The sequence below is a fragment of the Mesocricetus auratus genome, unplaced genomic scaffold (assembly GCF_017639785.1).
Source record: "Mesocricetus auratus isolate SY011 unplaced genomic scaffold, BCM_Maur_2.0 Super-Scaffold_100676, whole genome shotgun sequence".
Classification (NCBI taxonomy): Eukaryota; Metazoa; Chordata; class Mammalia; order Rodentia; family Cricetidae; genus Mesocricetus; species Mesocricetus auratus.
This window is the reverse complement of record NW_024429266.1, coordinates 142406435-142429757: the sequence shown is the minus strand read 5'-3', so window position 1 is coordinate 142429757 and position 23323 is coordinate 142406435. Positions and strand designations below refer to the sequence as shown.

The following is a 23323-nucleotide window of genomic DNA, read 5'->3' as shown; positions in this document are numbered from 1 at the left end:
ATTGTAGGCAGTTTTTCATAAATTAGAGACATTCTGAATTATGTATTTAAGGACATTGGGACCAAATAAAATTCACTTATAAATAACATGGTTTCATTAAACAATAAAAAAATGAAATATGTCATTTTTCAGGAACATAGATGCAACTAACAATCATTACATTAACAAAAAAGTCAGAATGAGAAGGAAAATATGTTTTTCTCTCATATGGGAACTCTAGAATGTTTTGTATAAATTTAACAGTTGGCTTTGGAATTTTCTGTATGAGTACTGTATTGACATTAAACCCACCCCTTCTCCAGATACCTATATGTCCTCCCACCACAAGTTCATGATCACTTCTATTTTAAACACTATTGTAACACACACATATGCACAAATAGATCTGGGGGTCCAGTAACCTCAAATGTACTTTTTGGGGGTGCTGACATCAACTTTACATTTAAATAGAGGAAGAATTATGGTGCAGGCAGAAGCTGGGTATGACAAAGGAGTTGATCAGTGTCACATTCTGATTCTGCAAAGGTGACAGAGAAGATGTTGGCATTGTCATCACTTGAGGTCAATCAAAGTGTTTCTCACACAACGATCTGCTGCTCCAGGTAGTACCCTCATTTGGATAGCTGTGTCCTGAGAGTCTGTGGGGCTCAGTTATTCCTGGAATCTCAGGGACTCCAGTTTTAGGAGAATTTTTGATGCCTCTGGGGGGTCTGAAAATGATACTGTAAAGGCTGGAAATCAAATACCTCAGTTACTCTTTTTTAATATTTTATTGTATTAATTTTACATAGCAATTACAGTTCCCCCTGACCCCACCTCTGCCCAATCCACCTCCAACCTGTTAGGGACCTCAGCCTTGAAGGGGATGACAGTTGGTCATCACTGACTTTCAGGCAGAAACTTTGAGTGATTGACACGCCTATGAAGAGAGAAAGAGACAGATGGGAGATTGAAGTGCGGGTGTCAGATCTACAGTCTGACTTGGTAGTTTTGTGGACTCCAGTGAGAAGGCAGGGTTTCTAGAAAAACGTGTTCTAATTGCTTGATACATTATTGTGGTGGAGCTTGTAAGTCTTTCTCATTTTTTAAAAGTTATTGGCTTTCATCATATTTGTTCTCATTTCTTGAAGTTCCAGATGAATACTTGAATTTAATTAGGATCCCTTAATCACATTATAATTAAAATAACTTTTGTTTCAGAAAAGCAATAATTTCTTACTATAAGTATAATGGAGTTATGAAGATAGGAAAGAAGTCCATTTTCCTCCTCCTGTTCATCTGAGCATCAGTCTGTGGCAGGCAGATTCCAGAGAAGCTGCTGAACACAGGCAGCGATGAGAAGTAGAACCTGAGCATCTAAGCATCGGGGAACTGCCTCCTGATCCTGAGATCTGGACCATGTATGGATTTGTGTATCTAACCTTTGTGCTCCTGCAGTAGAAAAGATGGAGACCTGCATGATGGTGATAGCCCTCATGCATTGATTCCACTGTGCTATGTTATTCTGTCAAGACCCTCAACCACAACTCAGAACTGCTGTGAACCATTTGCAGATGGGATTATTTTAACTAGTTTGTAGACTTGGAGGGAAAGAGATTCTTCCTGACAGTTTGAGTGGGACTGTTTCATTTAGTTTAAAGACTTAAAAACATAGATCTGAGGTTCCCCCGAGAAAGAAAAACAAATTTCATGAATAGACTGTACCTTCATTTCCTACTTTCAATCTTTCTTGCCCTCCCAATGGCCCCTTCATGGATTTCAGGCATGATTAACAGCCTCAACAACTTCAAAACCAAACTCCTTGCTCCTTGCAAAAGAGATATTTTCTTTCCCCTCATGAGTTGCTTTTCATGTTGAACTCTTATACACTATTTTAAAAAGTCTTTTCAATGAAATAACTTATTTATGTGATAAAATTTAAATATTCATTAAAATTCAATGTTAAATATCAGTCTGTACTCAATAATCACTGGATAGTTCATAGAAACAGGCAAACAAAAAGGATAAGATTTAAAAAGCCAAAAATGTAGTCCTCAGGATTGTAGACAAAAAGTCAAGTCACTGAAAAGATATTTAAAATTAACATGAATATATCTTAATTACTATCTTCATTGAGTCAAAAAGAGATGGGACAGTGAAAGAATAATAAAGACCTCTTGGAAATTAAAATCATAGTGGGAAATAAATATTCAAAAGGATATTCAGAAGGCAAATTTGAGAGCATTATTTTTGTGATTATAGCATACATGAAGAGCAGAGAACAATAGAAGGCACAAAGCAAAAATCCATTCAGGAGGCCTAACCTGACAATAATGAAGTACACAAAGACATTAATAGTGGTAGCTGTGAGAACGGAAATTATGAAAACTAAAATAGAAGAAATTTCCTGGAGCAGAGGATACATTCTAAGATGAATGGGGACAATGAATGCTTAACATAATGAATGAAAGATACAAACAGTAGGGGTTGTCATGGTGATCATAAGGATGAAGGGAAAAGTATTTCAAACAGATAAAAAATTGTGGATGATCCGAGGAAGTCAAACGTTTGCTTTAATAGTTTGGACCAGACAGACATCAGTCTTCTCTTTGTGACCAGCAGTATATATTGTGTTCTAAAAACCTGAAAAATTAAACATCATATTTTATAAGAAATTTATTTCTACACAGGATTCCATAGTTGGTCAGTAAAGTATAAAGGCATTCAAATAAACAAACAAAGAATGAAGATGCCTTCTAAGAACTAAAAATCAATGAAATCTTGAATTTTGCAGGCAAATGGATAGAACTAGAAGAAACCAACCCAAGTGAGATAAACCGGGCACCAAAGACAAGCAAGGTATATACTCACTCATATATGGATATTAGACATAGAGCAAAGGATAATTTCCACATCTCCAGAGTAGCTTGGAAATAAGGAGGACGCTAAGGGAGATATACATGGTTAACTTGAGAAGGGGAAAGGGACAAGAGTTCCTGAGCAAATTGGGAGCAATGCAGGGGAGGATGTAGTGAGGGAGGAGAAGGGGAGAAGGTAGGGAAGGGGAGAAGAGGACAGGAGGGGAAAACATGAGGGATCAGGAAGACTAAGATGGGGTAAGAATAGAGGAGAGCAAGAAAAGAGATACCTTAATAGAGGGAACCACTATAGGCTTAAAGAAAAATCTGGCTCTAGGGAAGTATTCAGAGATTTACAATGATGACCTCCAACTAAGAATCTAAGAAATAGTAGAGAGGCTACCTTAAATGCCCTCCCCCTATAATGAGATTGATGACTAACTTAAATGTCTAGAGCCTTCATCTAATAGCTGATGGAAACAAAAGCAGACATCCACAGCTAAACACTGAGCTGAACTCCTGTAATCCTGCTGTAGAGAGGGAGGAGTGATGAGCAAAGGGATCAAGACCATGCTGGAGAAACCCACAGAAACAACTGACCTGACTAACTGGGAGCACAGGGACCTGAGACCTAAAGCTAGGGAACTAGCATTGAACTGATCCACCTTCTGAATATGGGTGTCAGTTATGAGACATGGGTAGTCCATGGGACCTCTGACAGTAGAACCAGTATTTATCTCTAGTGCACAAATGGAATTTGGGAGACCATTCCCCATGGAGGGCTACTCTCTCAGCCTAGATACATGGGGGAAGGCCAGGCCCTCCTCCAAGTGATATGACAAACTTTGATGATCCCCCATGGAAGGTCTCACACTCCCTGGTGAGTTGATGGGTTGTTAAATGGGGGACTCGGAGAATGGGAGGGAGAGGGAACTGGAATGGATATGTGAAATAAGATTGTTTATAAATAAATAAATGTTACCTAAGCCTATACTCCATCTACTAAAGCAAATGAGAAAATAGAAACAGTTTAATAAGTGTTCCAGCAACCCACTGACTGGAGAGAGGCAGGGTGACACATGAGTGATAAATAAGGGGACTTTCTGAGCAGAATGCAAAGGCTCTGTTAGGAGGGAGCAGGATGTATGGGGTACTGTAAAGCACATGCAATATCACTGTGTCTGCACAAATAATAGTGACTATTCTCCTACAGCTGCTTTCAGTGTATTAAGTTGTGTGTACTTTTGGGATGCCAGACTTGCATGCCCAACTCTCCAAATGCCTCACATTCTAAGTTTAGTTACAAACTTAAGAGGAGTCTTGCTGAAACTCCACCCACAAATCTCCCAGAAAATCTGCTTTCTTTGATGTTCATTATATTCTTCAATCTGGTCTCAGCAAATTTCGTTCAGAAAACCCTCAATTCGGTAATACCAACACTCTGATTTCTTTTGCCAAATCCATTTCCATTATTGAGAGAAAATGTGTTTAAACAAATGAAATCAAACTGTCAGCTTAAAGCAGGAGTTTTATAATGAGGGGTTATTCAAAATAAAATTGTTTATAGGCAAGCACTTATTATTTGCAAATTTTCTTGAGTGCTTTTCCACTAACATGGTAGTTATGTTAGAACATATTTCTATCTATATCTACAGCAGAAAAAATTTCTACTATATTTTCTGTGTCATAAGTTTTTTTGGATAATATGTTATGTGTAGCACTGGACTGTGGTACTCAAAAAATAACTTCAGAAAATTACTATTCAGCAAAACCCGCAGTGGTTGTGTAGTCAACATTTTTATTTTATTTATTTATTTATTTTTGCTTTATTCGGCAAAGGTTTTCTCTCATAATATTATCTATTTAACTTTTTGCTATAAATCTCTCTGTCTCTGTCTCTCTCTCACACACAGTTCTGTTCATTTTTTAAAAGAAGGAACATGAAATCATAATGCAAGAATCAGATTCTGAGGAAAAATAGTTTTTGAAATTGAGCACACATTCTGGTATAATGAACCATGTAATTAATCTAAGGACAAAATGATAAATTCCCTAATCGTACAGACACTCAGCTCCTTCTTTGTTGATTTGGTAACTAACTCAAGTGTTTCATTTAATACCCTGAGTTAATGAGGGATCCAATTCTAACAAGATGAACATTGCAGGATTTCTTCCGTGAGCCCAAGGTCCTCACAAGCCCATAGACCACGTGGAGATGTCATTTGTTGAAGATACTGGAGAGAAATGAGATGTGTGTGTGTGTGTGCTCATTTACATATATAAAAATATATATACATATTTATATATGCATTTACCATATGTATTATAAATTATGTGTTTGGAACATATATGAGACAGACATATATTTGCCTGAAAATCTGTTGCATAATGTTTGCAAATATTCTATAGGAAATGTGCAAATTGATTTGTTACCCAAAGAGCAAAATATAACATATATAACATATAGTCATAATTTCAGGCAGGTAAGATTTGGAATGTGATAACTTTGTTAAGGAAATATTGAAAGCTTGCTTGAGGAAAGAGTCCTGTCAGTAGGATTTTGACTGATGGAGCCTATGAGCAAACAGATCCTTCTGTTGTTTGAAGACCCCAGTTCCATTCCTAGCGTTCACATTGGACAGCTCACAACCAACTGTAACTCTAGCTCTGGGAGAGCTCATAGTTTCTTCTTTCTTATCACACACACCTAAAAAAGTAATAAAATAACTTAAATAAGGAAGAAAATACAGACTCCAGATAGACTACCTAACTTTTTTTTAACAGGATGGGATAAGGACTAAGAAAAGAAGCTAAATCACCATATGTTACTAGTATAAAAAACTTTTACTCACAATTATCATCCATTTTCTTTATTTGATTCCTGATTTTAGAAGTTACAGTAAAATAAATCTGCTACTGTTTCCAATTTTTAATCATCTGTAGGACTGTTAATAAATGAGATGGGAATGGGACTGAAGTGACATTGACAACATGTCTGAGGACTTCTATGTTCTGATGTTCTATAACTTATTTAGTCAATTGAACAGGTGCTTTTCCAATTTTATATTTTCTTCTTTTTATTTAAATTAAAATAATATTATTTTACATACCAATTCAAGTTTCCTTTCCATCCCATCCTCCTATTCCCTAAAATTCCCCTCATTCCTCCCCCATCCCTCTACCCATCCACTCCTCAGAGAGAGAGAGAGAGACCTCCCATGGGGGTCATCAAAGTCTGTCACATCATTTGAGGCAGGACGTAGGCCCTTCCCCATGTATCTAGGCTGAGAGAGTAGCCCTCCATAGGTAATGGGCTCCCAAAGCCCATTCATGCACTAGGGATAAATACTGGTTCCACTGTCAGTGGCCCAATAGACTGCCCAAGTCCCCCATCTGATACCCACATTTAGGGGGCCTAATTCAGTCTTATGCTGGTTCTCCAGCAGTCAGACTGGAATCTGTGAGCTCCCATTTGCTCAGGTCAGCTGTTTCTGTGGGTTTCTCCAGCATGTAGAATTCTGAAGTATGTCTCCAGTATCATGTCTGCCTTCAAAGCACTATGTCCCACCGTGATGATAACAGATTGAACCTATGAAACTGTCAGCCACCACCTTAACTAAATGTTTTCCTTAATAAGAGTTGTCAAGATCATGGCATCTCTTCACAATAATAGAAACCCTAACTAAGACAGAACTTGGTACTAGGGCCTGGGGTATTTCTGTGATGGGCCTGACCATGTTTTTGTTTGGAGGAATTTGGACTTTGGTTCTTAGGCTAGGAAAGCAGTGGCTCTAAGTGCTGCTTAACAGACCATACCAGTAGGAGCATGGAAGACAGTGGTGGTGAATATGATTTTATGAACTGTGGGGGGATGGCTCACGATGTTTCAGAGGAGAAGAATGTGATCTATAGATCATTCTTGTGATATTTCAGTGAGGAATGCAGCTGCTTTTTGGCCTCATTTGAAGAGTCTGCCTGAGGCTAACATGAGAAGTTTTAATTTAATGCCATTGGGTTAGGAAAACACAAAGTGGCCTGATGGGGGAAGTTCCGTGATTATGTCAATAAAGCACTGTTGGCCTACTATAGAGAACCAAGATAGGTGGGACTAGGAGTCCAAGAGGACTCTGGGAAGGAGAAACACGAGAGTCAAGATGTGACGCCATGGGGTAGGAAGCCCGGAAACTTCTCCGGTAAGAGATATACTTAGATTAACAATTACGGGGTAATTACTTAAGTCAGAGCTAGCCAGTAAGAAGCAAACAAGGCCAACAGCTTCATAATTAATATAGCCTCCTGTGTGTTTATTTGGGACTGATGCGGCTCTAGAACCAGGCTGGTGGGAAGGCTTCTCTCAAGGATAAAGCTTCTCTTTACAGTGGCCTAGTATATACTTTGTCATGTGGTTATTAGTGTTAATCCTGATGAAGAGTTACAATGAAAGGGAATAAGCTGAGCGAATAAAAGCACAAAATGTACAAATAACAAAAACCCTCATTCTCACACACATTCATGTAATATCAAGAGGGACTCTGACCTGAACACAAAGAGAGAAACTTGTGTCTAGTGTCACCTGAGTGGAAAGGATCCTGTAATATCTGTGTCTGTCCCATCAAATACACCCTTTGGATGGCCAGGAAATTAATAACTCTGAAGCAAACTGGGAGATATTCTAGTTTCTTTCCTGTTGCTGTGATAAAAAAAAAGCCTGACAAAAAGGAGCCAGGTGGTGGTGGTGGTGTTGAATGCCCGCCCAACACTTGGGAAACAGAAGCATGCAGCTTTTTGTGAGTTTGAATCCAGCCTGTCTAGAGTGAGTTCCAGGACACCAGAGCTATGCAGAGTAACCGTGTCTTGAGAAAAACCAAACCAAACAAAAGCACCTTAGGGAATAAAGTGTGCAATAAACTCACAGATATTTGTCATATAGTTCATTAGTGCATAGAAGTCCAGGTAGAGGAAATATAGTGTGTACTAGATATAGGTCATATAGTTAATCAGTGCATGGTAGTCCAGGCAGAAGGCAGAACTGGAAGTCAGAAGCAGTTAGTTACATTACATCCACAGTCAAGAGCAGAGAGAAATAAAATGCATTCATGATCGTTGCTCAGCTTGTTTCTTCTACCTTTATACAGTCCAGAATCCAAACCCAGGGGATCTATTGCCCACAGTGGGCATTGTACTCCCACCTCCATTAGAGCAATTAAGATAATCTTTCAAAGAAATGCCCATAGGACTGTCTGATATAGACAATCTCACTAAGATTATTTCTAGGTGATTCTACAGTGTGTCACAATGACAATTAAAACTAACCCTTGTAGTGTGGAAAACATTCATTTCACTTTAAAGTATGCTGAAATGTCCTACAATCTGTCCTACATATTTATAGTATGGTAATACATTGCTTAATATTGGAGGATGGAGGCATATTCTGAAAGATGTCTCAATAGGTTATTTCATTTTGTATGAGCATCATGGAGAACACAACACTAAATTAGATGATCCACTTGACTACACACCCAGGTTATCTGATATATCCTTATCTGCAAGGCTACAACTCTCTGTTACATGTTGTACTAAACATTATAGGCGTTTATATTCTAATGATATATTCCCTGGTTAGTTTTATTGTCAACTTGACACACCTTGGAAGAGGGAGACTCAATTGAGGAATTGCCTACATTACATTGTCCTATAGGTATATCTGTGGGGTATTTTATGAATTGCTAATTGATGTGGGAGGTCCAGCCCACTTTGGATAGACCATTTATAGGCAGTTTGGTTTGGACTATAAAATCAAGGTAGCTAAACATGATCCCAGGGTCAAGGTTACTGTCTTAAAAATCGTCAATGATAGACTACAAGCTATAAACTGAAATAAAATCTCACTTCCACAGCATGTTTTGTTAGAGCATTAGAAAGAAAGTTAGGACAAGTAACTATTGAACTATTGAAAGATATAATGTAAAAGATAGGAATAGGATGCTTAGATAGAGCAGTTACTGGGAATATAGACTGTGGAGATTGAAAAGTGTTTGGTGTTAGCCAAGGATTAAAGGAGAAATTCAGGGCATTACTGTTCAATAGCATGAATATATATTGAGGACACATTCCACTTATAAAAATGTATCTTTGTCCATTCATAAATTAATATTGAACTTCCATAATAGAGGCATTTTTCTTTTATAATATTTTTATTATTTAAGACAATTTTTATTAAATTATTTTTTACATTCCAATCCTCTTCTCCCCCTCCCCTTACTCCTTCTTCCTCCCCTAGGAAGTCTACTAAGTCTGTCCCATCATCTAGTTGAGGCAGGACCAAGGCACCTCTCCACCCCCATACCCCTGTGATAGTCTGGGCAAGGTATCTATTCATATGGAATGGGCTCCACTAAGTCAGTTTGTGTATTAGATTTAGATCTTGGATTCACTGCCAGTGGCCTCATATATTGTCCTAGTCACACCATTGTCACCTATATTAGGTCTTATGCAGTTTGTCAGACTTTAGTCAGTGACCTCTTGACAGCTTGGGTCAGCTGATTCTGTGGATTTCCCTATCATGATCTTGACTCTTTTGTTCATATTTTCACTCCTCCTTCACTTTAATTGTACTCCAGGAACTTGGTCCATTGGAAAACCTCAAATGATTTGAAGAAAGAAATTGAAGAAGATATCAGAAGACAGGAGGATCTCCCATGCTCATTTATCTGTGGGGTTAACATAGTAAAAATGGTCGTCTGACCACAAGCAAACTACAGATTCAATGCAATCCCCATCAAACTTTCAGAGTGTTCTTGACAGACCTTAAAAGGACAATTCTCAACTTCATATGGAGAAACAAAAAACACAGTGTAGTCAAAACAATCCTGAACAATAAAAGAACTGCTGGAGAGACATAACTAGCCCTACAGAGCTGCTTCTCTGTTTTCAGGTTGTACTACAGAGCTATCGTAATGAATACTGCATAGTATTGGCATACAAACAATTACCTTGAAGCAAACTGAAGACACCTATAAACCCAAACACAAATGGATACCTGATTTTGATACACACTTGAAAAAGGACAGTTTATTCAACAAGTGGTGCAGGTCAAAAATGGATATCTGCATCTGTAGAAGAATGCAAACATTTCCATATATATCATCTTGCATAAAACTACAGTCTAAGGGAATCAAAGGCCTCAATATAAAACTAGATACACTGAATGTAATAGGAGAGAAAATGGGGAATACCCTTGAACATGTTGTCACAGTAGTTGACTTTCTGAGAAGAGCACCAGCTGTGAAGGCAATAGTGGCATTTTTATAGTTTGATTTTTTCAAAATAACAATTCATTCCCTTTTGTAGATGCTTTTTGATACAAGAAGCACAAATATTATGTACAGAGAATAAGAGACCTCCTTTCCTCACAGCTTAGGAATTCTTTGTAAAAGAAGAATGAAAAGATTCTATGGGTATGAGATAGTTCTGTAGAGAAATTATTTTCTAGACATGAAAAGGTGATTACACACATGAATAAGTAGCTTAAAACATAAATATTACACAACTGTATGGAATATTTTGTCTTCATGTCATTCTTTAGTAAGGTTTTTATTCACCGTGTCTGTAAATCAGACAATAACTAATAATGTCTGAACTCACCTTTCACCTTGTTTGACATAATGTCTCTTATTCCACTCTATGCATACCAGGCTAACTGGCCTGTTAACCTGCAGTAATCTCCTGTGTCTCTTATCCTCATCAATGTTATTTACTTCTCTACTGCTATGATGAATTACTCTCTGCTCATGTTTGTGGTTCAAGATACATTATCTGTGTTTCTATAGCTATCTTTTGCCCCATTTAAACTGACTCTAAGCCTCTGGAACAATGAGCCCAAATCAACTCTTTCTTCTATAAATTGTCTTGTCCATATCTCTCTTCTCATACCAGAAAGTCTCCAGGATAGTTCACCATGTAAGGCTGCAACTCCTAAGATTTTATTGTCTATTTTTCTGAGACAGTGTAATAGCTGTAGCACCATCAGTCAATAGGATATTTTCAGATTTATTCTGAAATAGAATAATTCTACACTGCTTATACAGAATAGGATCAAAACTCTTTTCCCTTATGCTTACCTCAACCAGTTTGCCATTTTTCAGGTAGCACTTTCTCAAATTTATTAGTTAATTGAATTTATTTTCCCAACATGTATCTGTCCCCATTATTTTTAAACTATAGCATCTGTGCTCTGCACACATACAATTGAGTAAGATAATAAGATATGGGACTCTAACTAATTTAATTAAGTACACTTCCTGGAGATTAGAGAGATCAGAAGCATGCATAAATCTTTCCTGTTTGGCTTTTGCATCAAGTACCTTAGAACTAACATGTGCTCTTATCTTCTGTGTGAAAATCAAAAGGACATTTTCTTCAGTGGAGTTGCTTCATCTAATTTCTGAAGACAATGAATGAGAACATGTGCCCCTAAGCCTGGAGCCATCCATTAGAGCATGGTATCCTTAACATTGTTCTTGGTTGCCCACCAGAACTTGAGGGTAAGAGGCTATTGTTGCATACAACCCATACTTTGGACAAGGATACACACACACACACACACACACACACACACACACACACACACACACACACACACAAAAGATAGTGGGTTCTAACAAACAGCTTTCATTTCTGCTGTCCAACTTGCATAGGACCAGAAAGTGATATTTAGTCTCCTAATGGGGATGTCATTCACTGTCTTATCCAGCTGGAAATCCTGTAAATTGCCACAATGACAAGCATGGCAAAGTATGTCTTTGGTGGCAATAATGGCACAGATATTATGGGGATAACCAACCACTTTCTGGTTGGATTTAAGTCCTGCTTCACATGAGGAAACTCATATCTGTTATTGTTAATCTGTACAACAACCCATGGTTTTGGTGCTCACTGGCTCCAGAAGTGAATTTACTACTATTATTTTTGGTTTTATGAGTCAGGATATCTCTGTATTGTTTTGGAGGCTGTTGGTCCAGCCTGGCCTCGAACTCACAGCGATCTGCCTGCCTCTGACTCCCAAGTGCTGGGATTAAAGAAGTGTGCCACCACCACCCGGCGAATTTACTACTATTAATCTCTAAAATGAACATAAACTGCCTTCTAAGTTCGTCTCTATATACCCATAAATTATTGCAGCTCTCAGGTCTCATCCGAGAAATTTTCTTATGCAGTTGATAGTGGTTAACACTTAAACTCATCATATATTAGGGTATAGAAGATAAGTGACTGTGGAGTTCTCAGCCACAATTGGGGCATGAACATTATATCACCCACACTTTAAGACTTGAGGATAAGGGAAGAAGAAGAAGAAGAAGAAGAAGAAGAAGAAGAAGAAGAAGAAGAAGAAGAAGAAGAAGAAGAAGAAGAAGAAGAAGAAGAAGAAGAAGAAGAGAAGGAGGAGGAGGAAGAGAAAGAGGAAGAGGAGGAAGAGGAAGAGGAAGAGGAAGGAGAAGGAGAAGGAAAAGGAGAAGAAGAAGAAACAGAATGTTTGTAAGAGCCTGAATTCAGGAATGACCAGAACAAACCAACTGCAATTACTTGCACAAAATCAAGCTATAACTTTATGAGATGGAGGGGGTGGGGGAGATCTCATGACGTCTCACTGTATATAGATGCTATGTGAGGAGAGGAAGCAAGCATTCTTAACTATTGATACTTCTCTGTTGAAAACTTCATCCATGATATTGAAGGTAAATACAATGAAATAATGTCATAAAACATGAAAAGAGCTAAGCAAGACTAACACATTTATACATTTATAAAAGTAAATGCATGCAAAATGATCACAATGCCAAATATCATAGTGTTAGTCCCTAAGAAAAAAATCAGAAAGGTAATATCATTACCTTACACTAAATAAATGGGATATTTAGCAAAAATACATGGGATCATTTTGTATAATGTTAATGATTGTTCAGGAATGTCATTACAGAAATTTTTCTCTTATCTCCAAGTGAAAGTTTATGATTGTTCAGGAATGTCATTACAGAAATTTTTCTCTTATCTCCAAGTGAAAGTTTATTTTGATTTTATAGTATACAAAGTCTAAATATAGACTTTGAAAGAAGCATATTGCAGATCAAAGTAGAGGATTTGTTTCTCAATTACTTGTGGGTAGACTAAATTTCTGTAGATTTCTAAGATGTAAACATGTCAATTTGATGCTCTCTCTAAAGTATTGTCTATGTAAATATTACTTCATGTGAATAGCAACCGGCTATTTTAATTAATTACAGCATTGGAGGAGACTTAAAAATTTCTGAGAATTTATAATAGTTCTGTTGGGTTAATGATGAGGCCCAATGGCAGAATGTTTTCTTAGCATTTATGAAAGCCTATTTTGAATACTCAGAATCACATACACACAAAAATACACACACACATACACATACACACATCCTTTTCAAGTATTTCTGACATAGACATTTATTCCCAAAGTCATCTCTCTTTTTTCCTAATATCTCAGAGCTATTCTTAAGTAGGTAGGCTTCTAGATTAGACCCAGATGAATTCCCTAAAGTCTTGTGTCTAAAATGTATTGTATCATCTGAAAGAAGGCCCTACCTTTTGTTTCTGGAGTGCAATCAAGGGCAACAGCAATAAGAGTAATGTGTATTGTTTGAGGGAAAGGTCTCATAGACTGTCTTGACTAGCAATTCAGAAGGATGTTTCCCATGTCTGGCATTGTAATTTTATTTGATAATCTATAGTTTAAAGGGAGCATTGTCACCATAAGAGACTAAACTTTAATTAGACTATTATACTTCCACATAAATATAAAATATATAAATATAATGAATCATATATAATTTTCATTATACATAAAGTATTATAATCCCCTATGGCTTCATTAAGAATCAGTATCAGTATTGTTTAATTCCCCCATCCTTTCTTCTTCCCGTGTTTTCCTTCTCTCCCCATCCCCAGCCAAGTCTTCTCTACCAGTTTCCCATTTCCTCATTCACTGCCACTATAAACTATGCTACCTCTCTCTAGACAGCCTGTCTGTCCTTCTTCATTGTGGTCTCTTTTTACTTCCCTGGTATCTAAGTTTACCCTGGATTATTTATTCACATCCAAAAGTCTAGAACTAGTTATTCTTTACACACTGAAAACTGCACAGACTGTCTCTCTGAAAACAGGATGTTATTGATAAAAAAGAGTAGAGTTGATCAAGACAGAGATAAGCCTGCAGCAGTGGTACACACCTGCAACCCCAGAATTGGAGAAGCAAAGGCAGCAGGTTTGCACCAGGCTATGAACACTTGATCTTTGACAAAGAAGCTAAAATTATACAATAGAAAAAAGAAATCATCTTCAAAAGTGGTGCTGACGTAACTGGATGCTGACATGTAGAAGACAGTCTATCACCATGCAAAAAATTTAAGTCCAAATGGATCAAAGACCTCAACATAAATCCAGCCACACTGAATCTCTTAGAAAAGAAAGTGGAAGATACACTTGAATTAATTGGTACAGGAGACTGCTTCCTGAACATAATGCCAGTAGCACAGACACTGAGATTGACAATTAATAAGTGGGACCCCCTGAAACTGACAAGCTACTATAAGGCAAAGGACGCAGTCAATAAGACAAAAGGCAGCCCACAGAATGGGAAAAGATATTCACTAACCCCCCATTTGACAGAGGGCTGATCTCCAAAATTTACCAAAACTCAAGAAGCAAGTCTCCAAAACACCAAAGGATCCAATTAAAAAGTGGGCTACAGAACTAAATGGAGAATTCTCAATAGAGGAGACGAAAATGGCTGAGAGACACTTAAGAAAGTGCTCAACATCCTTAGCCATCAGGGAAATGCAAATCTAAACAACTCTGAGATACCATCTTACTCCTGTCAGAATGGCTAAAATTAAAAGCACCAATGACAGTTTATGCTGGAAAGGATGTGGAGAAAGGAGATCACTCCTCCACTGCTGGTGTGAGTGTCAACTTTTACAGCCACTTTTGAAATTAGTATGGAGATTCCTCAGGAAAATGGGAATCAGTCTACTACAAGATCCAGCAGCTCTACTCTTAGGCATATATCCAAAAGATGCGCATTCATACAACAAGGACATCTGTTCCACTATGTTCATAGCAGCATTATATGTAATACTCAGAACCTGGAAGTATCCTAGATGCCCCTCAACTGAAGAGTGGATAGAGAAAATTTGGTAAGTTTACACAATGGAGTACTACTCAGGGGAAAAAATACAAAAACAATGGAAACTTGAAATTCACAGGCAAATGGATGGCACTAGAAGAAACCATTCTGAGTGAGGTAACCCAGTCACAAAAAGACAAATATGGTATATACTCACTGATATATGAATTTTAGACATAGATCAGGGGAGTGCCAGCCAACAATCCCACCGCCAGACAGTCTAGGAAACAGGGAGGACCCTGAGAGCGATATGCGTGGTTCCCTGGAGAAGGGGAATGGTTCAGGATCTCCTAAGTGGATTGGGAGCATGGGGGTAGTGGAGAGAGAGCTGGGGGAAATCCAGGAGAAGAAGAGAAGGGGAGCTGGGGACATGGGGAAACAGGAAATTTTAATCAGGGGATGAATAGAGGAGAACCGGATGACAGATACCATCATAGAAGGAGTCATTGTAGGTTTGCGAGGAGATATGGCACTATTGAGATTTTCAGAGATCTACAACGATGACACCACCTGGCCATCTAAGGAACAGTGGATATGCTGCCTCAAATGCCTTCCCTGATAATGAGATTGACAACTACCATATATGCAATCTTAGAGCCTTCATCCAGTGACTGATGGAAAGTAGAAGTAGACACCCACAGCAAAACACTGAACTGAACTCCGGGAACCCAGTTGTAGATTGGAAGGAGTGATGGTCAAAGGGATCAAGACCAGGCTGGTGAAACCCACACAAACACCTGAACAAGTCGGAGCTAATGGACCCCAGACTGATAGATGAGAGGCCAGCATGGGACTGATCCAGACCCCCTAAATTTGGATGCCAGCAAGGAGGCCTTGGCAATCAATGGGGCCTCGGGTAGTAGATATGTATTTATCCCTGGCATAGGACTGGACTTTGGGAGCCCCTTCCACATAGAGGGATTTCTCTCAGCCTGGACACATGGGGCTTGGGCCCTTCCCAGGATGATATGTTAGACTTTGGATAGCCCCTATGAAGGTCCTCATCCTCCATGGGGAGCAGAGTGGGGATTGGGTGGGGGGTTGGGGAGATTGTAGGGGTGGGGTGCAAGGGTAATGAAATTGACCTGGGATTGATATGTGAAGCAAGCTTGTTTCTAATTTAAATAACTAAAAAAAATAAAAGAAAGGACATTTAATAAAAAAGAAAGGGAACTTGAGTTTTCTAGAATTACAGTGGAAGAACAAACCAGACAGTTAAGATAATGATATCAGGAAGTGTATTTTCCATCACTTACCCTTGGAATTAGGGTTGGGTGAACACACTACACTGATGCTCTCAGATCATTATGGGTGTGACGAGGGCAATGGAGTCATAGGAGATATTAAAGAGTGTGTGACCTTCTTGGTAGACTCCAAGAGAAGAGAAAACCTGAGATCAAATTATTATTTTGTGTCCCAAGCAAGTTATTCTCTGACACTGGGTTTGCTTCTACATAGAGAATATGCAAAAATCATAAATGACTCCTTCACTTAGTATAAGAACATAGAAAAGTTTCAAACTTGGGCTTCAAGATGGATACTTAGGCAAGTTGCAGTTTGACAAAGAGAATTACTAAAAGAGTTATTAACTCCACAGATGGACAGACAAACAACAGCATGTTAGGGTATCTGTGGAAAAATGAGGTTTATTTGGCTGAGTGAGGTTCCTTCTTGATGGAGGATGTTCTTCTGTATGTATGTTTGCATTATTATCTGATGAATAAAACACTGATTGGCCAGTAGCCTGCCATGTAGTGTCAATAAATAATTTAATACAAATGGGTTAATAACTAAGAGCAGGGTCACCAGTAAGAAGCCTAAGCCATTGGTCAGACACTTTATAAATAATATAAGACTCTGTGTTTATTTGGTACGAAATGACAGTGGGACCAGGAGAGAAAGAAACTCTATCTTCAGCTTCCTATACATTTTAGCTACCAAATTACAACTCTCAAGGAGCTGAGACCTCAAAATACTTAGCACAGTGACTGAATATATTGGCAATATTTCTTATCATTGCACAGCCAGATTGTAGTTTATCTTGTGGTTAAAAGTAAAGTTATTTCATCTTCCAAACTTAAGTCTTTGTGTCTGTTAAGAGATCATGACAACATTTGCCCTACTCATCTTACATAATTATCATCCACCTAGAAAACAGGTGCATTAGCTCAAATTTATTATGAAACTGAGACAGATTAAGATGACCTCTGCAGCTCTAAAATTCTAAACATTCTGAAAGAGTAACACCATAACATCTTCCTCAGACTCCTCCCACCATCGTTCACATTTGGTTGATTCAGTCTCCCAAGGCTAAAAGGCAGGCATTCACAAGTGAAAAATCCTCACAGGCAATTCTGGAGCTGACTAAAACTCAGGGAATGGTGCTTTTGTGCAGATTCTGAAACTTGATCTTGCATTACAGTTGCCCAAGGAACTTTATAAAGACAGAGATCCAAGAACTGGTCCAAAGCAAGTCAGTCAGAGCCCTGGCATCAAGCTTGAGAGGATCCATATTTGCAGAGGTTCATTGGGCAGTTCAAATGTACATCCCAAATTGAAAAGTGTTGTGTTAGGGAAAAGAGAATGCAAATGTGTTTATTGAGGTCACCATATGCAGCAAGCGTGGAATAAGGTGTTTTGCATATATTACTTTAACTTTAATTTTAAATTAACCACATAAAATAGCTGACTATATCCAGATGCTGTAATTAGGAGCTAAGACAACCAGAATTCAGAGTGCATGTTCAAGGAAATACAACTGACACTGTAAAATACAGCTAACACTGCTAAAATAACCTCTTCTATGAAATTTTGTAGTTATTTATGTTTAAGATTTGCTTACTTTTTGAAAAGTGTGTCCCTCTCTGTGTGTATGTACATGTAAATACAGTGCCCATAGAGGTGAGAAGAGGTCATAGCATCCTCTGGCCCTGGTGTGTCATGTGGTTGTGAGCAGTCTCATGTCTGTTCTTGGTATAGAACCCGGATCCTCCAAGGGAACTAAGTATTCTTAACAACCCTCACCTCTCTTCTATTTATTTGTAGCATTGATCGCCTGATAGCTTCATTTATTCTAAGCCCAAGTCTCCAAACAAAACTCAATTTAAAAACTGTTTTTGACTATTGAAATATATTATTGATTTCATGATTTTTCTTTCCATTTATAGTGTCACACTAAATGTATACTGCATGGAAGTTTCAAAATAACCTGTAATCACAAAATCTCAGGCAAGTCTATTCCTCTGACTGTGGCTGTCTATGTTTTACACCGAGAAGCCAAAGTTTTGAAACTGTCATTAAAAGAGCCTTCAAAACTTAAACCCTTCAGGAATATAGTGAACCATTCTAACAGCTTTAAAATAAGCAGGCTCTCATCAGGTGTTTGACAATGCACATAAAACAGTTTCTTTTGGGGAGCCAAATTAAGGAATTTAGAAAGTGAATGATAAACCATTGTATTACCTTGGGGAAAAGAAAGTAAAGTTTTTAACTTCATGGTCCCCTAATGGGAAATCGGTATCTGGTGGTATTTCAAAAGACAACTTCACTTGAATTGTCTTTAAAAAAGTAAAAGAAATCTTTATAAAGGCTTAACAATAGAACCTTCATTTTTTAAAAAGAAACAACAAGAAAAAAGAAACCCAGTGGGAATAGGAGTTAGGTAGAAGAGGAAGTCAGTTTTGAAAACCTGAGTAAAAGTTCACACTGTGAGGAGTTACAGAAAGTTTCACATATATTTTGCCTTTTTTTCTAAATCAGTGGGTTCAAACTTCACATTAACACAGCTGAACCACTAACTGTGTGCCTATTAATACTGTCTACTGACCTCAAAGACTGTGACTGCCAGCTTGAGCAAATACCTACAATGCAGGAAATTGAAACCATTGAATCCACACATTAAATTTCTGGGAAGACAGTTTCCTAAGCAAAATGGCAGAGGTCAGAGTCATCCTGGCTCTCTCCATTGGTTGATAAGTACTTGCAGGTGTAAGCCAGGAGGTAGTTTCTGACTCATGGTCAAACCAATTTCATGAAAAATGTGTATTTTCAAAAGGAAAGAAAAAGATTGACAAGAGAATCTCCTAAGCTATTGGCCTGTATTTAAAATACTGTTGAATAAACTACAGTGGAATAGATCTTATTTACTGAAGGCAATGAAATATAACTGGGCCTATGATTCTAGTGGTTATTAGCATTTCAATGCTTAGAATAATGGCTGCCAATCATCAGTTTACTTGTATATTAGTGGAATATCTATGTTAGCCAGAATGACACTAAGGATGAATGTTTGTGTACATATAATTATTTTGTCCTGTGTAGCTGCCATAGTGATTTTGAGTTATGTTTTCATTTTGACTGACTAAAATGTATTTGCTACAAAGTTTCATGCTAGCAGGGTGTATTCATTGCTTTTCTCCTTGCTCTTACCAAAGGCTTGAGAAGAAGCAGCATAAGGAATGGGACTTTTCTGCTTGAAAAGACACAGTCCATCACCACAAGGAAGGCTTGGCAACAGAAATATGAAGAGGCTAGTACTATTCTGTCTGTAGCCAGTAAGCAAAGAGCAGATAGGAAATAGGGCAGGGCTGTGAAACCTCAAGGGCAGCTCAATTATTCACTTCCTCTAGCAAGTATCTACTTTCCCAAAGTTCCATAATGTTCCCAAATAGCATCACCAACTAAGGACTAAGTGATCAAACACATGAGCCTATGAGGGACCTTTTACGTCCAACAACAACACAGGGCTACTCTATACATCAGTGGATCTCAAACTGGAGCATGAAGCAGAGCCCTGTGGAGGGTGTATTATGCCCAGCACTAATGGACACTGATATACATAAATTTAGTGAGTCATCAGAAACACTTTGGGTGTGCCATTGAGAGAGTTTCCAGAAAAGATTAAATGAAGAGGGAGAACCATCTTCACTGTGGGTAGTGACTGAACTTAATATGAAAATGAGCCAGCTGATGGCCAACATCACAAGCCCTCTGCTTCACAAGCATCAGAATGTTTGAAGTACCAACCTGATGTTGCGTAGGCTCTAAGCTCCACCAGGCTTTCCCACCATAGTAGATTTTGCCTTCTTTAGTCATTAGATAAGGAACAAAGAAAACCACAAAAATAAACATAACCCCTTCTTCTATTCTGTGAGGGTTTGCATTAATAAGGACAGTAGCTAAGCTTGTGAATTTGTTTGAATTTAAAATTTCAAAGTAAGATGAACAGTCACAATATGTTTGCTGCTGTACTGCACTACTATAAATTTTGAAGAACAAGAAAAAGAAGAAGAGGAGGAGGAGGAAGAGGATGAGGATGTATCAAAAAAGGGAAAAGGATATTGGCACTAGACAAGGAAGTTGGCTCAGTCATGCTAGTGTTTAGGTCTCTAGTTGGGCAGCTCAATAACTACCTGTACTAGTTATCTTTAATTAACAATTGACACAATTGACACAGCCAAGTGTCATCCAAGAGAAAGGTTTCCATGGAGAAATTGCCTAGATCAGATTGGTCTGTGTATGTCTGTGGATTTGCAAGGTTGTCTTGAGTATTATTTGATGTAGAAGGATCTGCCCTACTGTATTTGGCAGTACAGTACAAGAAATCTGACAAAGCTTGACCCAGAGAGTGAGCTAGCAATCAGTGTTCTGTAGTTGGTTTTTGTTTTGTACTTTGGAGGCCTGCCACCCAACTTTGAAATAAATATACAGAGACCAATTCTGATTTAAGAATGCATGGCCTTAGTTTGGCTTATTTCTAGGCAGCATTTCTTAACTTTATTATCGCATCTACCTTTTTTTCCTATGGGAATACCTTCTTATAGTCTATATACTTTCTTTCCTTCTTACTCTGTGGCTGGTTGTGTAAATGGTTTACTCCTGCCTCTTCTTGCTCATTCCTCTCTCGCTCTATCTCTGTCTCTTGCCTAGAATTCTATTCTTATTCATTCTCTCTGCATGCCAACCACACCTATCATTTCTTCTGCCTAGCTATTGGCTGTTAAGCTCTTTATTAGACCAATCAGAGTTAGACAAATGCAACACCTTTTTGCATCATTAAAAAAATATTCCACAGCATATCTTTGGATCATTAAGTAAATATTCCACAGCATAAAGGAATGTAAAACATTTTCAAATAATATTCCACAGCACTATTCTTTTTTTTCTACCTCCAGCCTGAGTATATGACCTGACTTCTTTCAATGATGGACTATAACCTGGGCATGTAAGCCAAATGAACCCTCTCCTCCTCCTAAAAAGAGATATTTGAGGGAAAGCTAATCTAACAGTACTTTTTTTTAACCATGCAGGTCATTAGCAATAATTTTATGAACCTTACGATGATATATTTTATTTATTTATTTATTTTTCAGTTTAAATTTAGATTAGAAACAAGGTTGCTTCACAAGTCAGTTCCAGGTCCCTCTCCCTTTCCCTCCCCTCCTCCTATGCCCTCCTCCCAACCCCCCCATTACCCCTTCATTTCCCCAGGGAGGGTGAGGCCCTCCATGGGAGTGTCCATAGTCTGTCATTTCATACAGGGCAGGGCCTAGACCCTCCCCCAAGAGTTCAGGGTGAGAGTGCATCTCACATCTCATAGCATGAGTACCGAACAGTACTTTTAAAAACAGTTTCTATTTATTGAACATTTATGTGACCAGAGTTGGGCTTAATGGCCATGTCATGTCCAGAAGACAGCACTCCATAAGATGCCTTCCATCAAGCCAGTCAAAATACTTGTGTAGATAGAGTATATCATCTCCTGTTCTCACCACTTACCAAAGAACAATTGGCAGTTGATATTATTGAGAAAGTTAAAATAATTATTTAGTTAGGGGTATGGATGACTTCCTGTGCTCCTGTGGATGGCCTCACAACCTTGAGATACTAACCGGATTCAACAGGTTACAATAAAAGTCATGAAGTTGATTTGGGAGTGTGTAGTCATCATGTAAGATGGGCTGAGGTGAGATGGAGCTTCTAGATGATCAAGTATCATATAATCCTGACTATCTCAGTAACCTCTGCAAGGTGAATGTAGGTTCTTTTATTCTAATCTCAATTACCAGTATTAACTCTCATATGACACATCACACAGTAAATACATCTATATGCACATACAGTTTATAGAATGAATGCAAATTTAAGAAGTTGCAGCAAACTCTACAAATTTCCAGAAGTTGACTAAGAGCAAGTTTGTATTGATAAGATAATGAGCCAGACCACTGCTAGGAGAAAGCTACCACTGGACAGAGTGAGAGTGGAGTTGTTGAATACAGGTCCAGATGAGTGAACATGTGGATGGGAAAGCATTTGAGTAGTCCTTGTCAAAAACAAGAGACCCATCTGAACCAAAGATCCAGAGGGAGTCAGTGTGTTTTTTGGTCCTTGACACACACAGCAGGTATCAATGATAGATTGGTATGGGTCCTTGATATTGCTATGTTAAGTGTCCATCAATTTATAGCATCCAGTTGAGGAAGTTATACCCTTTTCTTGTTCTGGCATGCTGAATACATGCTTGAGCCTTATTCCCCTGATATGAGGTTAATATACCCACGTGCTCCATAGTTTCAATTATTCCCAATAAATTTATATGTTTGTCTCTTTCTGTTTCTAAGAATAAGTCATTTGTCAGTTTGTGTTGGATGGGTGGTGCCTGAAAATGAAGCCATTTTAAGATCACCCAAGGCAGTGGTTTTCAGCCCTCCTAAAACTGCAATCCTTTAATATAGCTCCTCATGTTGTGGTAACCCCCAACCATAAAATCATTTTTGTTGCTACTTCATAAGTGTAATTTTGTTACTGTTTTAAATCATAATATAAATATCTGTGTTTTCTAGTGATCTTAGGCAACGCTTGCAAAATAGTTGTTCAACTCCCCCAAAGAGGTCATGACCCACAGATTTAGAACTTCTGGTTCATGGACTACAGTTATTCTTCACCATGAAAATGTAATCAAAAGATAATTGTAAAGTGGAGGTTCCTAGGGCTGACACAGCCTGAATGACAACTGTTATACACAACATGAACTATCTTAGAGTAGGAAATGGACTGATTTCAATATATAAAAAAGTTTGTAAGTATTCAAGTACAAGTTATTTACAAACACCTCAGCATATAGTAATGTGTTTACAGTAATCTTTAAATCATTTTGCAATAAAATTTAAAACAGTATAAATGACTACATGTGACATAAGTATTTTTATGCATATAGCTAATAAATTCTATATATGCAAAATTAATAATATATAATCCTATAGATATTTTATTTTCTTCT

The 23323-nt window shown here is 38.0% G+C and overlaps 1 long non-coding RNA gene across 2 annotated transcripts in view; it reads left to right on the top strand.

The window, feature by feature from the left end:
* The window catches only part of LOC121137275, a 46754-nt gene extending 28479 nt beyond the window's left edge, over positions 1-18275 (top strand). The window contains exons 3-4 of one of the 2 annotated variants that reach the window (XR_005874529.1): positions 2774-2838; positions 18213-18275. This is a non-coding gene — a long non-coding RNA (uncharacterized LOC121137275). Of the gene's footprint in view, positions 1-2773; positions 2839-9457; positions 9550-18212 lie in introns of those variants that run through there. The other variant, XR_005874528.1, reaches the window with a different exon arrangement.
* The last annotated feature ends 5048 nt before the right edge of the window (positions 18276-23323 follow it).